The following is a 20660-nucleotide window of genomic DNA, read 5'->3' as shown; positions in this document are numbered from 1 at the left end:
CATTGCATTAGCAACAAGGAAAGAGAAACTCAGCACCTGTCAGACACACAATCATAGGTTTCCCTGGGAACTAGGCTGTTAACTGTTGTAATAGACAATTCTTTTTTTTTCCTTCCAGGTAACTTGTAAGGGAATCCTTAATATTTTCAGGGAAATCAGGAAGGGCAAGGAAGAAGTCATTCCAGAACAGGGTGCATAAAATATGTTTTTTTCAGGAAGAGAAAAAGTTTTGGGGCCAATTTATATGTAGTTATTACAACCTATACCATAGTTAAGAAACCTAACAGTAATATGTCTGTTTATTCTGAGAGTTGCACATACACTCCAGATGAACACAGCTTTATACAGAGCTCACCATCATTGTATGCCAACACATTGGCGGTAATGGATGGGAAAGACAAAGAATCACCAGTGGTGGATGAATTGGCTCACCAACTCCAGCAATACGAAGAAAGTCTCTCTTCCTCCATCATCAGAGCTGTGGAGAAATTGCCAAACATACTAGCTGAGAAACTGTCCCAAGAGTTCCAGCAATCCAGAGCAGGGTTTACTCCCCATCTGTACAGACCAGTATCTCAGCATTGCTATCACCTCTGTACTTCAGGAGTCATCTATAAGAAACTATTAATAATTACACCTTTTACCTTTTCTCCTCGGAGAGCCAACCTATGGAAGAGACATATTCATACTTAGGGTGCCATAAAAGTACAACTTGAAAACTACAAAGCACAGTATATACTACAGGCTTAGCACTTTATCTATATCTATCAAAGACTATCAACTCTTGACTGACCAGGCCCCTCAAGGAGGCCATGAGGCACTGCCTGACTTTTTAGCAATGTTACAGCAGAAGGCATCCATCATGTGTATGTTACAAAGAATAGAATCAGAAAAGAAAGACAGCAATCTGTGGCCTAAGACAAGCAAAAGGTATTTTGCTATTTTCCACATACAGAATTGTACTGGTTTTGGATGCAATTGAATTAATTTTGTTCACAGCAACTCGTAAGGTGCTATGTCTTGGATTTGTGATGAAAACAAATGTTGATGACACAGGGATGATCGCATTATTGCTAAGTAGTGCTTACACAGAGTCAAGGCCTCTTCTGCTTCTCACACGACTGCACCAGCAAGTAGGCTGTGGGTGCACAAGGAGTTGTAAGAAGACACAGCTGGGACAGCTGACCTCAACTGACCAAAGGGATATGCCGTACCATATGACATCATGCTCAGCAATAAAAGCTGGGGAAAGAAAAAGGAAGGGGGGACATTTAGAGTGATGGCATTTGTCTTCACGAGTAACTGCTATGCATGATGGAGCCCTGCTTTCCTGGAGATGGCTGAACACCTGCCTGCTCATGGGAGATAGGGAATTAATTCCTTATTTTGCTTTGCTTGCACACGTAGCTTTTACTTTACCTGTCAAACTGTCTTTATCTCATCCCACAAGTTTCTCACTTTTGCCCTTTCAATTCTCTCCCCACTTCACTGGGGGAGTGAGCAAGTGGCTGTGTGAGGGTTAACTACGTTAAGTTTTCTAGGAATACCTAAGCAAAAGTATTCACAATGTTATTTGATTTCATTAATATTAAAGCAATATTAAGGTCTACTACATTCCTGTTCTCTCCTGTCTAACAAAGCCTGCTGTTACTCTTTATCTGGTATTACAGAAAGCAGAGAAGTAATACTGAAGGGTGATATATATTTCCATTGGATTGAAAGCCCAATGTATTCTTGATTAGAATTAGTATTAAAGTTTTATAATTTATATGTATATACATTTTAAAACTCTTATTTAAAGTATTATTTATGGTTCTGTTTCATTATTTTAATTAAAAAGGAAAACTGAGGATAAAATAGCTACTATAGACACAGTCACAAGAACATTACTGAGTCACAACTTTTGAATAAGAAAAGACGATGAAAACCATCAGGACACTTCCTGTTAAATGCTTTCTGCTAACACTCTAGCTTCAACTGACCTTACTCATGGGTGGAAGGTGGTGGTGAGTTGTTCTCTTTTGGAAAGAAAGAGAACAGCAGATTCTGACTTTTTCACTTTATACCTCAGGGATATGAAAACACATTTCAGCTTGAAGAAACTATGTACAATCTGTATAGAGTGTTGCAGGTTGAACTTGATAAAAAAAATTCATGCATATTCCTGAGTGTGAAAAATGAAGCCCTAAGATTTATTAAATGATTTACAGATGTAACAAAGATGTGTAGACCTTCTCAAAGAGCAGAAGCAGTAATATGCTGAATTGAAGAAATGATACATCTAACCTGATATTCTAACTCCAGCACATAACAGTATTGGTAATTTCACAGGAAAATCTGTAACAAAATTTTCTTTATTAAGCAATTACTGAATTCTTGAGAAAGCTATCCATTATAGACTTTCTTTCTCCACACCAGGTGTACTTAAGAAGTGGTACACATATTAAGGGTAACTAATACTTCATTTCATTGTGGCACAGAGCAGTGACTTTCTGCTGCTACTGCCACTAATTTACAAGTTAAGCTTAGCGCTGAATGCTCTACTCAGTTTGTTAGCAGGCTCTCTGTTGTTCTTATTTATGTTTGCCAATAAATCCTTGAATATTACCTTCATTTCCCTGTCATCAAAGTGTTATGAGGAAAAGTTATAAATTCAGAATTCAAAAAGAGAAAAAGTCTTTTGAACTTGTTCCCTTCATGATTTCTTTTATTTATTTCAAAATAGTTTAACAGACTGATCATGATTACTACATGCATCAGCTTTCAAAAATGGTCAGAAAAAATACAGCAAAGAGACTTGGACAACCAACAACATAAAGGCAAGAACCATATACAAATGTCACAATTTCTTTATTTCAGTGCCTGTTTGAACCCAAGATAGGAGTCATTTAATTATCTAATTCATCCTATGAATTATGAAAGAGATATGCCAGTTACTGGGAACACTAATATCAGCAAGGACAAAGGCATGTTTCTCTTCTTTGCTCTTACCTGTCCTACCATTCTTTGTCTATCTTGCAACCTCCTGGAGGCATCCTAAGCATTGCATGCACAAAAGAACCTCCCATAACTTGTCCTATGATTCCCTGAAACCCACTGTATACTTCCTTTCATACTGTTCCAGTCCTTAATAACACAACCCATTTTAGTGTTTGCTCCACATGCCCAAACATTTTTATGGGACCCAATGGCTAAGAAGATTGCTTTGTCACTGTTAACCTGAGCCAAGGCTATGCTAATCTATAAGATATCTGATTATACAATAGTCCTGCAGAACAGCAATTTGATAGCCCATCTGCATAGATGGTTAATTGCACCTACACAGAATGTGTCAGAGTATTAGTACATTACCATTATTATCCTGGTATACTGTCTATTATTAGGAAGCTGAGTGCACAATCAAGAACACAGCATGCAAAACATATATTTATTCTGTGAGTCACAATGCACAAAAAAGCAAATACCACCAACAACAAAAAGCAATTCACAAGATGCGTGTAAACCCTGGAGCTTGTCTTTCCAAAAGGAAGTTATTTGTTATTTCTGTTTTAATAGGAAGATATGCTACTCTACTACATGCTAATAATGATTTTACATATTGGATTTGGTTAGAAAAAGAGCATTTGTATGGCTTTCATTCTAACTTAGGTACTTTTTTAAATGAAAATTTTAATAGCTTTGCCCCAGTGGGGCAATGCAGTCTACTGAAAATAGCTTCAGTAATAATGCATAGAATCTAAAGATTTTTCTGAAAGCCAGTAGGAGGTAATCCAGTCTGCCTGACTTAGGTGTTCCTCTCTATTTGTCATGTACTTCTAGACCAAGTTCAACATCTACTTCTTTCATCAGTGAAAAGCCTGAGTCCCAGTTGCAGATAATGTCAGTAGCGTTCCTGCTAGAAAAGCAGCCTAACTATTGAGACTGTGCAGTGGAAACGATGTACCTGAGTAACTTGATAAACAGCAGATAAACAACAGGCCACTGAGTAGGACTTCTTTTGCCATCAAAGGACTAATGAAGGTCCACACAAGACACTTGTGGTATTGCAGACATGGAAACATCCAGTTACACGTTCATCATAATGTATGACGTTAATTGAAAACATAGGTCATGTTGGAATTTGAAGGTACTTAGCATATGGGTAATCAGCCCTTAAAAGTAATTGATAAAAGATTTGGCATAAGATAATAACCAAGAAAAAAATGCTAAACAGACAGATGAGATATGTCTTGGATTTGAAGTCTTTTACTCTGGTCTACTAAGCAGGTAGCCTCGAAATATGACAGCACTAGTACAACAGTCTTACACTAACTACTTGACATTTACATCCAATAAAGGGACACCCATTACAAAGTTAATCTTGAATTCCATGGTTAAAGTTAAATGTGCACATTTTAACTTTGAAGCAATCAATATAATATTGAATAGTAGGTAAACTATCCCAGGGCCCTGGAATAAATAGGTTAAAGTGCCAATATCCACACATTTCTGTCTTCTTTCAGTGCAGCAGCAGAGTTCAAGGCTTCTGCTCTTTAGAGGAGAAATTGGAGAAATATAAAGACATGAGATCAACAGAGATGATGAAACACCAGCAAAATTTCACACAGATGATAACAGTAGAAACACTACTGTGTCCGACCTGGTAGCCAGAAGTTCAGTGAGTTGCTTATTGCACACCATATTTTTTTTTCCCCCAGCGCTTTAGCATATAGCCTGACAAGTCTGTAAACTGTTATATGGAATGGGAAAACTGGCAGTTTATTTTCTACACAGAGATCCAGACACGGTCATTTTTTACATAGCTATTATCTAACAGAAAGGAACTCTCAACTTCCCTGGACTAGATTTGTCTATACCAAAGTCTTGGAATGTCATGCAAACAAAGAAAGCTATAGAATGCTCTGCATTATTGTGTCCAAACACATTTAGCCTGGGTTATTGTTAGGTGATAAATTGAGAAGGAGTCTATTAATTTTAACTCCTAGGAAAATAATCTGTATATTGGTATCCCCAGCATTGTTTTTATTATCAGCTCTGCCATGAGCACTCTTTATGCAAAACAATTTTTGAACTATGCAATAGAACACGATCAAAGTCTACCTCAACGCTGGATAAGTTGTTTCTAACTAAGAAAACCCTCATATCATGATTCATATATATTTTTAGAGCTTTAAGACTTAATAATGTCATCTCACATTTGAGTACAGTGCTTATCTTGGATGTTTAGTTATGCAATGCTTATGTGTAATGCATGATCAAGGCCTTCCAAATGAATAATGTGACAAAGGTCCATGAATGTAATTAACCTGCTTGAATAAAGCAGAGAAATTAGGATTAGGCACATATAAAACATAGCTCTGGTCATTTAGTTACAGATTTTACAGGGAAGATGAATATTTTAAAACAATATTTTAATCTTGATGTTGACAGTAGATAAAATTAAGCAGGTGATTCATTTTTATCTCATACATGTTTCTGTTATAACATCTATAAAATGTACGCACTCCTGAACTGCTATATAAATCCATTCTCATTCTTATAGCTCACACATAGTAAAACTTGTTTCAGATTTTTACAACTACCTTCAGATAAGAGAACTATTGTCACAGCACCTACGACATACATTTCATGGCATTTCATAATCAACAATATCTGAGTAGATTCTATTCTTTTGCATATAAAAGTCATCATTGGCACTGATTACCCTTTGTTTCCATTAGTGTAGGACTATCATTCTTTTGAAGTACAGCCTAATAATTGCATTCCACAGAATGAGCTATGCACAGGAAAAAAAGTTTATAAGAACTTTGTTCTTATTTATATGCCTAAAGAATGGAATTATTTTTATGGAATTATTTTTATTAATATCTAGCAGCTCCTGTTGTTTTCAAAGGTGAATGTTGAGTAGGCATTTATTTACTTCTAGCCACAATTTACTCCCAACTGTATTTGTTCTGAGCATTTCTGAGTTCCTGAGACATTCACAAGCCTGTTGCTCTATTTGCCAGGCCTTTTGAAAAGGAAGGTGTAAGTTATGAGATGAAATCAGATATTTCTGAATTTTAAATCCCGCTACTTGATATTGTTTAAAATATGACCTCAGAAAGGCTGATTAAACAATTCCCACTGATGTCTCATTCTTTAGTATTCTCTGATGTTTGGCTGAGTGTTTATTACTACCATATAAATGCAAAAGGTTGTTATTTTGAAAGTTTAAAGTATAATAGAAAAGACTAAGTTTTTACTCTTCATTATTTTCACTATGTTAAAAAAGGCCTTTTGTCTTTATGCCATCCCAAAAAATAAAGAAAAAATATCATTTTAGATTAAAACTTACTCTCACACTGTGCTTAATAGAACAATATATCTATGTGTTTCTAGTATCCTGAATACACTTTTATGTGTTGTGCTGTTATGCATGAAAAATGCTATAACTTCAGACCAGAAAATAGTATACTTATCTCACTGTGCTTTATGTTATATAATTGATCCAAACACAAAAGCACTGGGTTTTTTTGCAGAAATAGACAAATGATTTAACTTTTTAATTAAACTTTAAAGCTTTTAATTAAATGCCTAAATTGCAAAGAACTATTTCAGTTTAATCTGTCTTTAGATTGCTGGATATGTATTTTCCTATTGCATCTCCTCTGACCTGGAAAGTAACAAAGAGCATTAAATCTCATTCTCACTTCTTAATTGGTACAATTAACACTTCTTTAATTATCCAGGCAGACAAGTACTGATCCTGCAAATGCTGCAGGTAAAAGAGAAATGGATGCTTTTAAACCCAATTCTGTCACTAATGTATTTCAAATGCTTTTAAAGTATCCACTAGCTGAATAACTTCATTTTCTTGTTTCCCACACTATTGTTGTACTATACTTCCAATGCATTTCCAAGGGAAGCCCAGCAGACAAGGTGCAACTTTAACAAATTCTGTAGTCTTTTCATCTGACTTCAATCTGAGGCAACCTTGAGGAAGCACCTTGCTTTCTTTACACTTTGGACACTTTTGTACCTTCTATATACAGATGATAAACTCTTTGATACATGGAGCATTTCCATGTCTGTGCCCAGAATTTCATGTTCCCCAACGAGGGATTCTAGACACCACTGCTGTGCTAGAAATAAGAAAATAATGATAATTACACCAACATCTAGATCTCTTCAGTGGGTTTCTTTTGTATAGGGGGAGAGAACATAACTGCTATTAGTCAACACAGTGGCATGGACAACCACAACTGACTGTAGAAATCAAATACATCAATAATCAAATATGAAAGATATCTACCCAATTTCTTTTCTGTTTCAAATCTCAACTATGAAGGACACTACCTTTCCATGGAATATCCATTTTCTTTTTATACCTTATAATGTTGCTCTGCGCACTAACACTGTAGACTAACAGAGCTCTGTTAAAGTGCTTTATATTGCTTGAATACTAGTTGTGATGTCAGATGTCTGTCCCCCAGATATGGATCTGGTGGATGGTGGTGACATGCAGAAGCAAGAGTGGGGCTGTTCCATGAAGGAGAGCAATCCAGGAGCTGAGGGTCAGGGCTATGCACTCACCGAGGACACAGTCCTGCAAGACCTGAACAGGGCCTCATGGTGATAATAAGAGGCTTCTTCACCAATGCAGTGCACTTCAGACACAATCAAGCACTAAATGTGGTCCAGGGTTCACTTGGAAAGTCCAGCCAGAAAAAGCATCTAACCAGGCCAGAGAAAGACCTAGAGACAAGGCTATGACATATGGCCAAGGTCCATACAACAAACGGGGCTGCAGACAGAATACCTGTGCCACAGGCCTAAGGTCTGTGCAGGACACTGGACTTCTTATAGCAGTGATCCAAGGTCTCTCCCGAAGACCAGCCACTGTCTCTGAGAAAATACAGTATGTCCCCACTGCCTTTGCAATTTATAAAATGTAATCCCATTCTTTCCAAAGGGTTTCTGTCATAAATTCCTGCTGCAGCCAATACCCAAAGAAAAGAATGACATCAGGAAAACTGAGGAATATATCTTAATACTCTTCTGATTCGGTAAAAGCTTGACAATGTTAACTGGGCATGCTCCATCTCAGCTACTATATATAGATTTAAGCAAACACCGTAAAACCTGTATCTAGCAGAAGCCTGTTTGGCACTAGATGCCTGAATCAATCATCTGGGTTCCCTTTCTATCTTAAGCAATGATCTCAACCTTTTAATGTAGTGATAAATATGACAATCTTTCAGAAATATAAAATATAGTAAGAATAGAGACATGCTAAGGCACACAATTAAAATCAGTGTGTTTTCTTTACAAGAAAAAACCTATAGCTATAAAGTTAAAAGGAATTTGGTCAACTTTTTTTTATTCATAGCCCCTGATACAACGTAAACTTTTCTTGCTTCAAGTACATCCTTGAGGAAGATGCCAAAACATGTTACTTGTCAGATTAAGAATAAAGCAAAAGAAATTATTACAGTTTCTCATTCTCTTTCTCTGCCATTTATCTATGGAAATTTTAAAAAGTTCTTTCTCTCATTTCCTAACACAAAATGTCAGCTAAGTATAAAAGATGTCAACTTGGTACAGGCCTTACTTCATATTTATTAAATCAAAGGAGCTATTTCACTCACACTTGCTGTTAAATCAGAGTACCACCTAAAAAAATGATGAATCCTAAAATTCAAGCTTATGTTACTGTACCATAACAATTACCATACGTTTCTTATCACACTCTCAAGTTTGCATTTTTGTTGTGATAATAGCTACTTTATGTAATTCTACTATTGTCTGAAACATCAGATTATATTAAAGCTCATCATAAAGTAAAATAAAATCACTTAGATAAAGCAAAAGTCAATCCAAGATAAAAAACTTCTTATTCTAGTATTTTAGGGGTGTTTTGTCTTTCATTCACAATTCGGTGTTAAATTTTCTCTGCTGAGTAACACCATCACATAATGCTGGCATAAATTACCCAGTCTTAAGGGGGAAGAGGAGGTGGCATGTTTTCAAGCTATGAAGGTTTACACTTCCCTGGTATTGACTTTCTGATGAAGAATATCATTTACTCGTACTTGAATTTACGTATACAAAATTCACATTTTTACTCTAGAGTAGAAAATGACTGGTCTTATCTAATAATGAATCTGTAATCAGCTTGAGTGATTGATCGGAAATACAATCAAGATTTCATGCAACCTTAATTTTATACTTTGGACTTGATGTGCAAAAAGTCTGGTAAGGAAAGACTGTTGGTCATTATAATGTGCTTGACAAATGGATTAAACTCAAGAAGTTAAAACATTTACTGAATAGGTTTAAATTAACAGTCCATAATGCTTTGAGAAAAATATTCATAGAGCTATTGTTTTTCTGAAGATGTTTCACAAAGTGTGTCCAATTATGAAAACATGTATTACAGCAAAATAAAGTATGAAAAAGAATCTAAAGATAGGGATTGAGAGAAAAGAAATGTTTTTAAAGTATATTGGTGATGAGAAATTCTAATTGTAGAACATATCCATTATTACATTTGAGTGCACCCTCACCAAGTCTACAGATGACACCAAGCTGAGTGGTGCAGTTGATGATACACTTCAGGGAAGGGATATGCCATCCAGAGGACCCTGACAGGCTTAAGAGGTGAGCCTGTGCAAACCTCATGAAGTTCAACAAGGTCAAGTGCAAGGTCCTGCACAAGGGTCCAGGCAATCCCCAATATCAATACAAACTGGGGGATGAACTGATTGAGAGCAGTCTTGTAGAGAAGGATTTGGGGATATTGGTGGATGAAAAATTGGACATGAGCCAGCAACATCTGCTTGCAGCCCAAAAAACCAACTGTATCCTGATCTGCATCAAAAGAAACGTGACCAGCAGGTCATGGGAGGTGACTCTCCCCCTCTACTCCACTCTGGTAAAAGCCCACCTGGAGTACTGCATCCAGCTCTGTGGTCCCCAGCACAAGAAAGACATAGACCTGTTGGAGCATGTCCAGAGGAGGGCCACAAAAATGATCAGAGGGAGGACACACCTCTGCCTTGATGAAAGGCTGGGAGTTGGGGTTGTTCAGGTCAGAGAAGAGAAGGCACCGAGGATATCTTATTCTGCCCTTTCAACATATAAGGCAGCTTATAAGAAAAATTAAAAGAGATTTTTTACCAAGGCCTGTAGTGACAAGAAAAATGTTTTAAACTGAAAGAGGATAGATTTAGATTGGACACAAGGAAAATTTTTTTACGATGAGACATAAACAGTTGTAGATGTTTTAAAAGCATTTTACATAAACATTACAGTGAGACACTGCAGCATGTTGCCCAGAGAAGCTGTGGATGCCCCATCATTGGGAATGTTAAAGGTCAGGTTAGACTGGACTTTGAGCAACCTGATCTAGTGAAAGATGTCCCTGCCCAAGGCAGGGGGGTTGGACTAGAGGATCCTTCAAGGTCCCTCCAAACCCAAACTATTCTATGACTCTATGATTCTCCATGGAGGTAATCAAATAGTAAATAATAACATAGAATGAATATTCAGATTCAACAGATACTAAGCAAGTAGATTGTTAAACACATACATCAGGAATAGCCACTTTTAATCAGCTGGTTTGTGTTCTTTGCCTTAATATCCTTCATAATTGTTCAAGGAGATGTCTGGACAGTGAGTGTTAATTACTAAAAATATTGTCGTTTATTAAACCAGTGAACTCTTGGAAAGTTTAAAAAAACCCAAAACAATAAAATAAAATGTGTGGTGTTAATGAAGAAACTAGTAATACAAGAAGGTGAACAGGATGGCTTAAGTAGCACAGGACAAGTTATTCTTCTGCCCAGCCTAGCAACTTGATGGAAATCAGATTTTAAATCCTGCTGAAGGACAAAGATATCTCTAATTCCAGTCAGTGTGTTTTTATGGAAGAAAGAACTTGTCAAGCAAAACTGATTTCATCCTTAGGTGCAATTACAAGGTTGGTTCATAAATGTAGTTTTATAGAACATAATAGACATTTACAAAGTATTTGACTTAATATATGCTATCCTGCTTTAAAAAGTTAGCAGAATATTTACAGTATTGGAAAACACAATTTTATTAAAACATAGATTATATATATATTAAAAACTGTCGCACTTCAAAAACCATTTGAAATGCTAAATTGAAAGGAAATGGAGAATTTTGTGGTAGAGCATAAGATGGATTGTGTTTATCCAAACTCTATACAACGTTTTCAGCAATTATTTTGAAATAAATCACTCCCAACTACGTAACTAGGAAACACAAAGATCACTGGAATGATAACGATGAGGCCATGCACTCACACTTCTATGTACAGTTGATTACTACTCACAAGGGATCTCAGTTCTCAAGCCCAAACAAATTTCACCAGTACCATATATCTATAGTATAAATTATGTTCCATCTCAGAATGTGGCAACAGGCTTCCAAAACTGGGAAGACCAGATTTAAGGAAGAAGAAGAGCTGGCTTGCACCTCTACAGGCAACACAGGCATGATCTTGAGGCAGCTATTCACATTCACCTTTTTTGTACTGGGTTATCTCTCTAGTCCCCACATCCGTTCTCCAGAAAAGTTCTATGTATCATGTAAAGGCTTGCTTTTTCTGTGGAAAAAAAAAAAAAAAAAAAAAACCAACCTCAGAAATGCAACTTTTTTGCTAATCAAATCCCTGATCATGATTTCTTTTAAAAAATACAGTTGTGATCTCATTCAACTCAGTCTAAAAAAAAGGAGGGATGTAAAGCAGGTAGGAGCAGTTTGCAACATTTCTGGGAGCATTGCCTGTACCTTCTTTCCTTACCTATTCATGTTCTCCTTTTTTAATGGAGGAAAGAGGTTCAAAAGATCAGTCCCATCCAGAAGGCAGTCAGATTGTCTTTTATAGTTTCTTCATGTTTGTTTATCATTATTCTATAAATGCAAGAAGCAAGACCATAGATACAAACCTTGTATAATCTTAGAATAGTGAGTATATTGATATTTTTGAAAATAGTTGTATATAAGGTACACAAAAACCATGGTCTACTTCAAATACAAGGCAAGACATCCTGGCGAACAGCTCTGACAAACATTGGCACTCTTTCTGGGACACACAAATCTAAAGTATAGGGCAAAGATATTTGGACAACACGAATTTTATGCCATCAGAACTCATCCTTAAGGAATTTTTAAACCACAGTTTAAAGCAGGTTTGAAGGCTGTAATATGGAAAGAAACAGTGATCGTTATCCAATTAAACATAGGAAAATAAGGCTAACTAAGGCTAACATAGGGTAAACTATTCATTCTGATTAGTATTGGAAAGGCAGGAAAAAAAGCATTTTCAGCAAAAGATCAAGTATTTTTTAGTGTTCAGAACTTGGCAGGCTGCTAAGCAAAAGGAACGAAAGAGTTTAAAAAAGAAATAGGAAACTGATTCATTCATTAAAGACTATCTCCATGTTGTAGAGAGTTGGACTATAATATTTTAATTCCCCAGTAATGCAATATGTGATCATTTAGGTTCCTGCTGTGAATGTTTTGAAATGTTACCCTTGGAAAGACTAATAAAAAGGTCACTTCTATTTCTGGTTTGTTGTGGAACTATGCACTGCAGGTATATTCATCATGAGAGTAAATACCTTGATAGTAATCAATCCATGGGTTCTGATTCCCTTAACCTTTAATGGAACATGATTGCAGATTGACAACAATGATTTACTCTTTACAGTTTGTGTTAACTTAATCAAAATAACCAGGAGGAATCTGGACTTCTGTGTGAATAACATTATGTCCTAGCAAGGTACCGTGAAGTCATCCCATCCACTAGAACACAAACCATGAAATAATTAGGTCATAGCATAATGGCAAAGCTAAAAGGAAGATCAGATGCTGAACAATGATTTCAATGAATTTGCTGATTTACTCCATCTGAGGATATTTACATAATCAGGACCAAATTAGTCCTTAGTGAATCTTGATAGTCCTCAGTCTTGTCTTTGAATATTATATTGCTAAATAAGATCTGCTTCTTCAACCATACAGCAACCAGTAAATTCAGAGCAAGCCAGATTTTAGGAACTGATTCTGTCTGTAGGCTATGCTTACAGGTATCTTGAGGCTTATCTGTCTTTGAGAAAGAATGCAGATTTTTGAAAGGAAAAATCTTTTGAAGGCCTATGTTCTGCAGATCAAACAGGCTTGTTGTTCAGTTGTTGTCAGTGAATACTAAAGTTCTTTAATTACAAGTAATAGTTAATTGTGGTCTTTTGTATGAGCTATTCCCATTTCACCTGCAATGAATATCTTCTTCTAGTCCTAAAAAACAATTATGCAAACTGAATCTATAGTTTTGTTAATGGTAATTGGAATACTCTTCAAGAAATCCAACTGTCAGAGACTACTGTCCTATATCTTGACAAGTTAGTTGTTAAAATTTGTTTCTTCAAGGGTGTCAAGAGTCTACTGAACAGAGAAAAGAATTCAGTTCAGTTACTACTTAAACAAAGTTTTCAAAACCCATAAAATGATGAGAGACCTTGGGTCTCTACAAGAACCTCTGTTGAGAGCTGTCTTTTTAATTTGCCTTGTTATGAAGACTTCTACTGTAACATTAGACTTGTCTTCTTGACATCCAATATGAAACAATTAGAAAGACATGACAGAGCACAGAGGATCCTTTCAAAACTCTTACAGCATGGGTAGATTTGAGTATCCTACGTAGAAGAAGCAGGCTTGCAACACATCAGGTTATGGCTCCTCACACCACAACTGTCCTACCTTTTCATAAGCAAGAACATTTGGAGCACACACAGCTTATTATTACTCTTTCCACATTTAAATACAATATCCACTTCTACTTCTCTAGATATATACGACTAAGGCTTCAAGATAGTCACACATATTAGATACTGCATATGTTAGATTTTATGAAGTAAAGTGCAGCTAGCTATTTCAGCAAGTAATTACAATATTTAATACTACCCACAAGATAATTAGGAAAACCAATTACTAATGGATTAAAATGGTAAGTAGCCTAAGTCAACACCAGTCAGAATGTATATACTTTATTCATGGTGCATTTTCCAGCATTGCTAAGACACAGTCAAATTAATCATGTCAGTAGATGCCCCTAGATCAGAAGTGATTAACCCATCTAATTGCTGCAGATTGCAAAGTTTTTCAGGAAAGATAGAATTTATTAAAAAATAGATGGAGGGCTCTCTTCCCCACAAGGTTCTCTTATTTCTTTTTGTTTGTGTGCACATGCATATTTCTTCTTAAAAAATATTAAACCAATAGTTCTTATTTCCATTCTTCATAGACCTGGTCAGTAATCTAAAATAACAAACAGGGAGATGAGTAAAATGGGTATTTTTCAAAATAACTTCAACAGAAACCATTAAAAGTTTATCGTAAAATAAATAAAATGCTAAAAGTAGCTATCCACCTTTTTATGATCTTACCTACTTTGAAGTGCTTTTATAAGTGCTCTCCTTATTGATTTATTTGTCCCCAAGAAGAGAGCAATAAAACTACCTAGCTGGTCTGAACACTTTAGCACCACAAAATATAAACCTATGTATCTCATAAGGACTCGGGCTTTTAAAATGTTGACAATTTTATTTCTGTTTCACCTTTGGGTTGTCTAATCTGAGACATGAAAAAGCAAAATGGAAAACACTTGAGAAGCAGGGTTTCTATAAATGCTGTTGGCCAAGAGGAAAAAGGTTTTATTGAAATCCCATTTTACATTATTTTCAAACTGTCAGGGTATGACATTGTTCCCACTCAAACATAAAAAAGTGGTAAATCCAATTAAATTAATGAATTTAAGATGTACACTTCCAATTTAGGTCCCTTTTTCCTTGAGCTCAATCCAGGACCTATCTGAGATGCCCAATGCAATGTGTGGAAGTAGAGAAGCAGGATTGTTAACGGAAGGATTGTTAACTCTGCTAGACCAGGTGATAGATACATGAGCTTGCAGGCACATGCATCTCATTATATAAATCTGAATAACTCATATGTTAAAGAGAGGCCTGTCCTAGGTTACTGTGTTTAGCATACAGATCCAGCAGGCAAAATGGGACATTAAAGTTGGACAAAACGCCATATATTATATTTCATATTGGTTACTCAAAACCTTTCTGTTGATCTTCTTTCATCTGCATTTCATTTAAACACACTCATCTTTTTTTTTTTCTCATAGAACTTCTCCAGAAATGCATAAATATGACATCATTAGGGACTAGAAGAGGTGGAATTTATACCAGAATGGAAGTTGAAGTCTTTATATCTCACTGTATTTGACAAGTTATTTGTTCTTTTAATCCTTCTTAAATATGCTGGTTGAGAAATATTAATCAGAAAGAGTATCCAGATATTCAGTTTAGTCAACAGTGAAAAATATTGTAGAATTATTAACACCCACTTTATTATAAAACTGTGTCAGAAGATAGACCCTCTCTGCAGAACAGTTTGGCAAGAATTTGTTTAACAATTTTCCAGGCCTCCAGTATGAAATTTAGTATGGAATAGTAGGCAACTTTAAAATATTCACTATAAACAAACTACTAGTTAACACAACAATTTTATTTTTCCAAAAGCAGAAAATTCAAGATATCTTGTATCTAAAGTACTTATTTATATGGAATGCCTTCAGTTTTCTATCAATTCCTACCTTTACAGTATTTCCATGTTAAATGAGATAATCACCTCAGATGACACTGGTAAGAGAAATGCTTGAGTTGGTGTGTGGGCTCAGGTGATTCAATGACCACGATCAGGCATACTTCTTCACTGGGTTACAAAAAATAATGGACTTGTAATGCTTGTCATTTAACTAGTCACTTATGAAGGCTATCAGATACAGGCTGGCATTCAATCCCCTCAGTTCTCTGTAATACAGTAGAAAACCAGAACCATTACTTATTTTTGCAATTAATTTTTTTTTCTCAGTGTAGTTGGAACTCCAGCAATAGGGAATTCTGAGAATGCATGGGACAAGTCTGAAGCAAAGAAGTCATGACCCCACTACTCAGTGGATAACAGCATGAAAGTTAGAGCAGTTGAGCTAGATAACATACAGGTAACTAGTGGGCAGCAGGGCTGGGGAGCTGAAAAGGCAGTGCAGCTGCACTGGGCACTGATTTTGAAGATCAGTTCATGAGTTTAAGAAGTAAACCACAAACAAAATTACAAGACAGTAGAGAGTAGAAAAATAAAAAATGAAAAAATCATCATGATCTTTCAAAATAATTCAAAATATGATAGTGCATTTCTTCTCTGGAAGATTTCTGGTGGGAATTCTAAAGACACTTTAAGTTTTGCCTGTAGGAATTCTATCTCATGATAGGGCTGAACAGATCTTAAGCTAAAGTTAAAAATAATGCATTGGCCATCTAAACTGAAGTTGTGCTATAGGCCACGTGTAAAAAAACATTAAAAAAAAAACAAAAAAAAAGAAGTTACAGAATTATAACAAGCTACACCTCAAAAATAATGCATATCAAGCAACCTACTGTTCTTGGCAAGCATTGCTGATTGAAAAGCCAGACTCCAAAAAAGCTCTTTATTAAGGTGTAACAAACTGTGAAAGTAGATTTCTGGAACAGCAACCATAACTGCAACAATACAATGCTGCTGCTAAAAGAATTGGATGAATGTAATTTTAAATCACTGTAATAAGCACATGTCAATGGCCAGGAGCAGACAAAAAGCAATTTAAAAATAAAAACAGACTCATAAAATATTCAAGGAGGCCAGAGGATTAGCACTCAAAGCAAGTAGCATTAATTATGACTTCTAAAGCAGAAAAATTTGCTGATAGACCAAATGTCAATTAATGGCAATTGCCCTGAGCCAGGTTTTAAACATACTACATGAAAACAGTAATTTTACAATGTTATACAGTAAGAGATAACACAAAGTTGAGATCAAAGGTTAATTCTACAATTGCCTACAAACTTGGACTGACAAAATTCCAAAGAACATTAAGGCCAGCAATGAGGAACTTTTGTCAAGATAGATAAATACAAGAGAAGGAAAAACACACATTTTCAAAATCTAAATAATAGAGTGCTAATGAAATTGTGGCTAGTATCAAGCTTACAGTTGGAAGAGCATTCTTCCCACACATTCACCCAAAAAAATCAGGAGTCTCAAGAAAAGTGATAATGCTCTAGACATCATAGGAAACTTAAATCTGCCCTTCACAACATCTGGAGGTGATGTTAATTTATGTGCAATATGATTAAAAATCTAACTCAAGAAAAATAAATTTTCTGCTATAATAGAAAGTTGATATAAAGCAAAAGCAATTTTCAAAGAAACTAAAGAATAATTCAGTTACAACATTTGAATTCAAAGAAATCACCATTAACACAATATGGATGATTTTCTGCATGACATTATCAGAGTTTACAACAATTGCAAGAGTGTTCCCAACAAGAAGATCTAAAACTTACATAAATAAGAGAAGACAGAAACTTGTCAAGCATCTTTTTTTTTCCTTTTTAACTTAATTTTGAGAAATAATAGAGAAATGAAAAAGCTGTAAAGCCAATGTGATATAAGGATTCATCAATAAACAAGTTTAAGTCATGGCTCAAAAGTTCTTTTCATCAAAACCTTGAAAAACTTTCCTCATCTCAGATAAAAAAGAATAAAGAGAGTAGCAACTGAAGAATTCTTAACAAGTCTTGGAAAGACCACAGTTACAAGAAAAGCTGAAAATCACAAATGAATTGCACAAACATGACACTAGAATACCCAGCATAATACAAACAAAGTGACAGCATAGTTGCAGACCTAACACAAAGGATATTTGCAGATGAAAACATGGTCACTGCATGTATAAGTATGACAAAACCCCTCTTAAAAACCATATTTTTCAATAAATTATGAAGGAAAAAAGTTTGACTCAGTAATGGCTAACATACCATTTAATTTAAAAAAAAAAATTAAAAACAAACCGACCAGTGAGAACCTAATAAACATTAACAATGAGTTTTACTGATGAAGTGTACTGATATTTTATCTTATTGAACTAAAAAAAAAAGGTCAGGTTGAAGCTGTGGGAGCTGAAGTAGCAGGCAGTGTTCCTACCCAGAAGACCATACGCTTACCAGATATCAATCCTAAGCACAGTTACAAAGTCTGAAGCAAATAGCAAAAAGCTCTTACCATAAATTTATTAGATTTTGAAAATGCATAGCATTGTCTTCATTGTAATTCATTACAGAACACAGTGAAATATAATAATATGCCAATAAATAATTAACATCATTAAGACTTTAGAATTTATACCCAGTTAAGATTGCACACTCGAACTAAGCCCAGGCTTAAGCAAATAGTTCAGCATAATGTCGAGTGGTGTCAAGAACACATCTTTCCTGCCTGACATTGCCACTCACAATTTTAAGAAAAATCCTTAGACACAACAATAGCATTGTGTTGCTCCACAGGAGGAGCACAGAAGATGCAATTGTGGGTAATAAAATAGTTCTTGGAAGTAACAATTTAACCAACTGTTTTGTTGATTAAGGATACCAATTAAACTCGGACACCAGAATGAAAAGAGCAGGTGTATTTTACTGGTGATAACCAAATAATGTAACAGTAATACAGAAAACATGCAGTAAGGAAAGGCAGAATAATGCATCTAAAGCAACAAATAGGAAAATACAGGGTAATGCATCAAATCATTACTACACGAGAGAGAGAGAATAGTGATTAAGAAAGATCCATCACCGCTTGCACCCGTTACCATCATCCAGACCCGCAGGCGCTGGGGAGCCCCGGTTACAGCGAGGATTTGGAGAGCCTGTCCCGGCAAGTGGGAAGCCCTACGTGGTGCGTCCACCCATAGGTGAGGCTTCCAAAGTCGCTGTGAGCGGGTCCAGCCTTATGTACTAGAGATCGGCAAGCCAGAATAGCTGGCACATTTATTTTGAGCGGAAAATTTCTGGTTTCATTCTCCTGTTGGATTCCACCCAAAGCCTGGCCAGGGCCTGGAGGGGGACACCAAGGGAGTTTCTAACAACGCCAAATACTTGGGTTCTCAGCCTTGAACAAGGCTAAACACGGGAAGTTGGATACATTCTCTCAGCAGTTTGTCCTCACTACTGATTTTATTCTAAGCTGCATCTTTCACTGGTGAGCTTACATACTTTCTTAATGATTACATACTAAGTTAGCAGCTTTGGCTTGGGGCCTGTTGTTCAGGCTTCAGCATTTCAACACTTCAGCACTTTTTACATCAGCATAAGTGGGTTGTTATAACTTAGTACAATACCCACTAGCACAATGGTTATCAGTTATAAAATATACAGGAGTCATCTATAGGTCAACTCTGGCTTGGGCCTGTTGTCCAAGCCTTAGCACTTCACTAACATGCAAGCAAGGAACAAAAATAGGAGACCATCCCAAAACAAAAGTAAAACACAGAAGTCTAATGAGGACTCCTTCAAATCAAAACTCAACATAACCTTAGAACATGAGAATCAAGTGAATTTACCCATTTTGGCTGTAACACGCAAGCACGTGGGTACATCAACAAGGAAATGCTGTTAAATCTGAAAGATGGAATCTTAATAGTTAACAGTTTTGCTTAAAAAAAATCTTCAATTTAAAGACCAAATTCCATATCTTTAATTCAAATTTTATTTTTTCTCTTAGCATATAGATTTGAAAGCTGAAAATCTTCCAGAAGAATACACAGGTGCCTAAAAGCCTCTGAAAAAAAAATCTGAGAACATTTGTAGATATAAATCTAACAAATGTAGAATTTTCCCAGACACCTCCACCTCATTCTAATATTCAAAGACGACAGAAACATGAGAAGGTTGGCAGCAGGTAAAGCCAAATCACCTTCTGTGACAGGTGTTGGATAATACTAAAGTGTTGGAAATTTCAGGCAGGGTGACTTTAACAGTACAAATAACCACAAAGTTCATCCAAGGACATTCAAGATTTCCTTGTGTCTATGTTACTTCCAGCGTTCTGGGAAGAACTGTTCGTATGTTGTTCTGTAAGTAGTTAATGGAATACAGATTTTTCTCTTTGCAGCTCATTAAATTCACCATTACTTTAACCTTTTCAGCACTGCTAATACAGAATTTAATCTGATGCAATTTATTTATTAGTTGGAATGAGTTTGTTACACTGGTATTCCACTGTTAACAAGAAGGCTGTACATAGAGTTCCATTTGAAAAGGATTCAGAAGTGTTACTAATCATGGGCAACACAATTTTATGGACAGGTATGACACTATTTGGAGGTTTAAAGGCAACTATTAAATGGATGACCTCGCCAACATCATAGTACCAGGAATTAAAACAATCATTATATACTTATCAGTCTTTTATATGCTATTTATAGATGGAATCTTTAACCCAGAATATACTCCAAAGCATTTTACCTTTGGAAATGCCATCAAATAACTACTGTTTCTACTTCTAGTTTTTATCACACTCACACAAATAGTAAACAACATCAGAAATGTTAAACTATTCTTTCCTACATACACATCTGAAGCTATCCTGGCCATAGTATTTATATAACTTAACAAACAATTCCAAAATACAAAATTAGCCATGCAGAACTATATTTGGAGATATTCCTCATGAAATGTCTCCCACATCCAGTTTTGTTTGTGATACTTTTG

Source organism: Strix uralensis, chromosome 2 (assembly GCF_047716275.1).
Source record: "Strix uralensis isolate ZFMK-TIS-50842 chromosome 2, bStrUra1, whole genome shotgun sequence".
NCBI lineage: Eukaryota > Metazoa > Chordata > Aves > Strigiformes > Strigidae > Strix > Strix uralensis.
The sequence above is the reverse complement of the archived record's forward strand: the minus strand, read 5'-3'. Positions refer to the sequence as shown.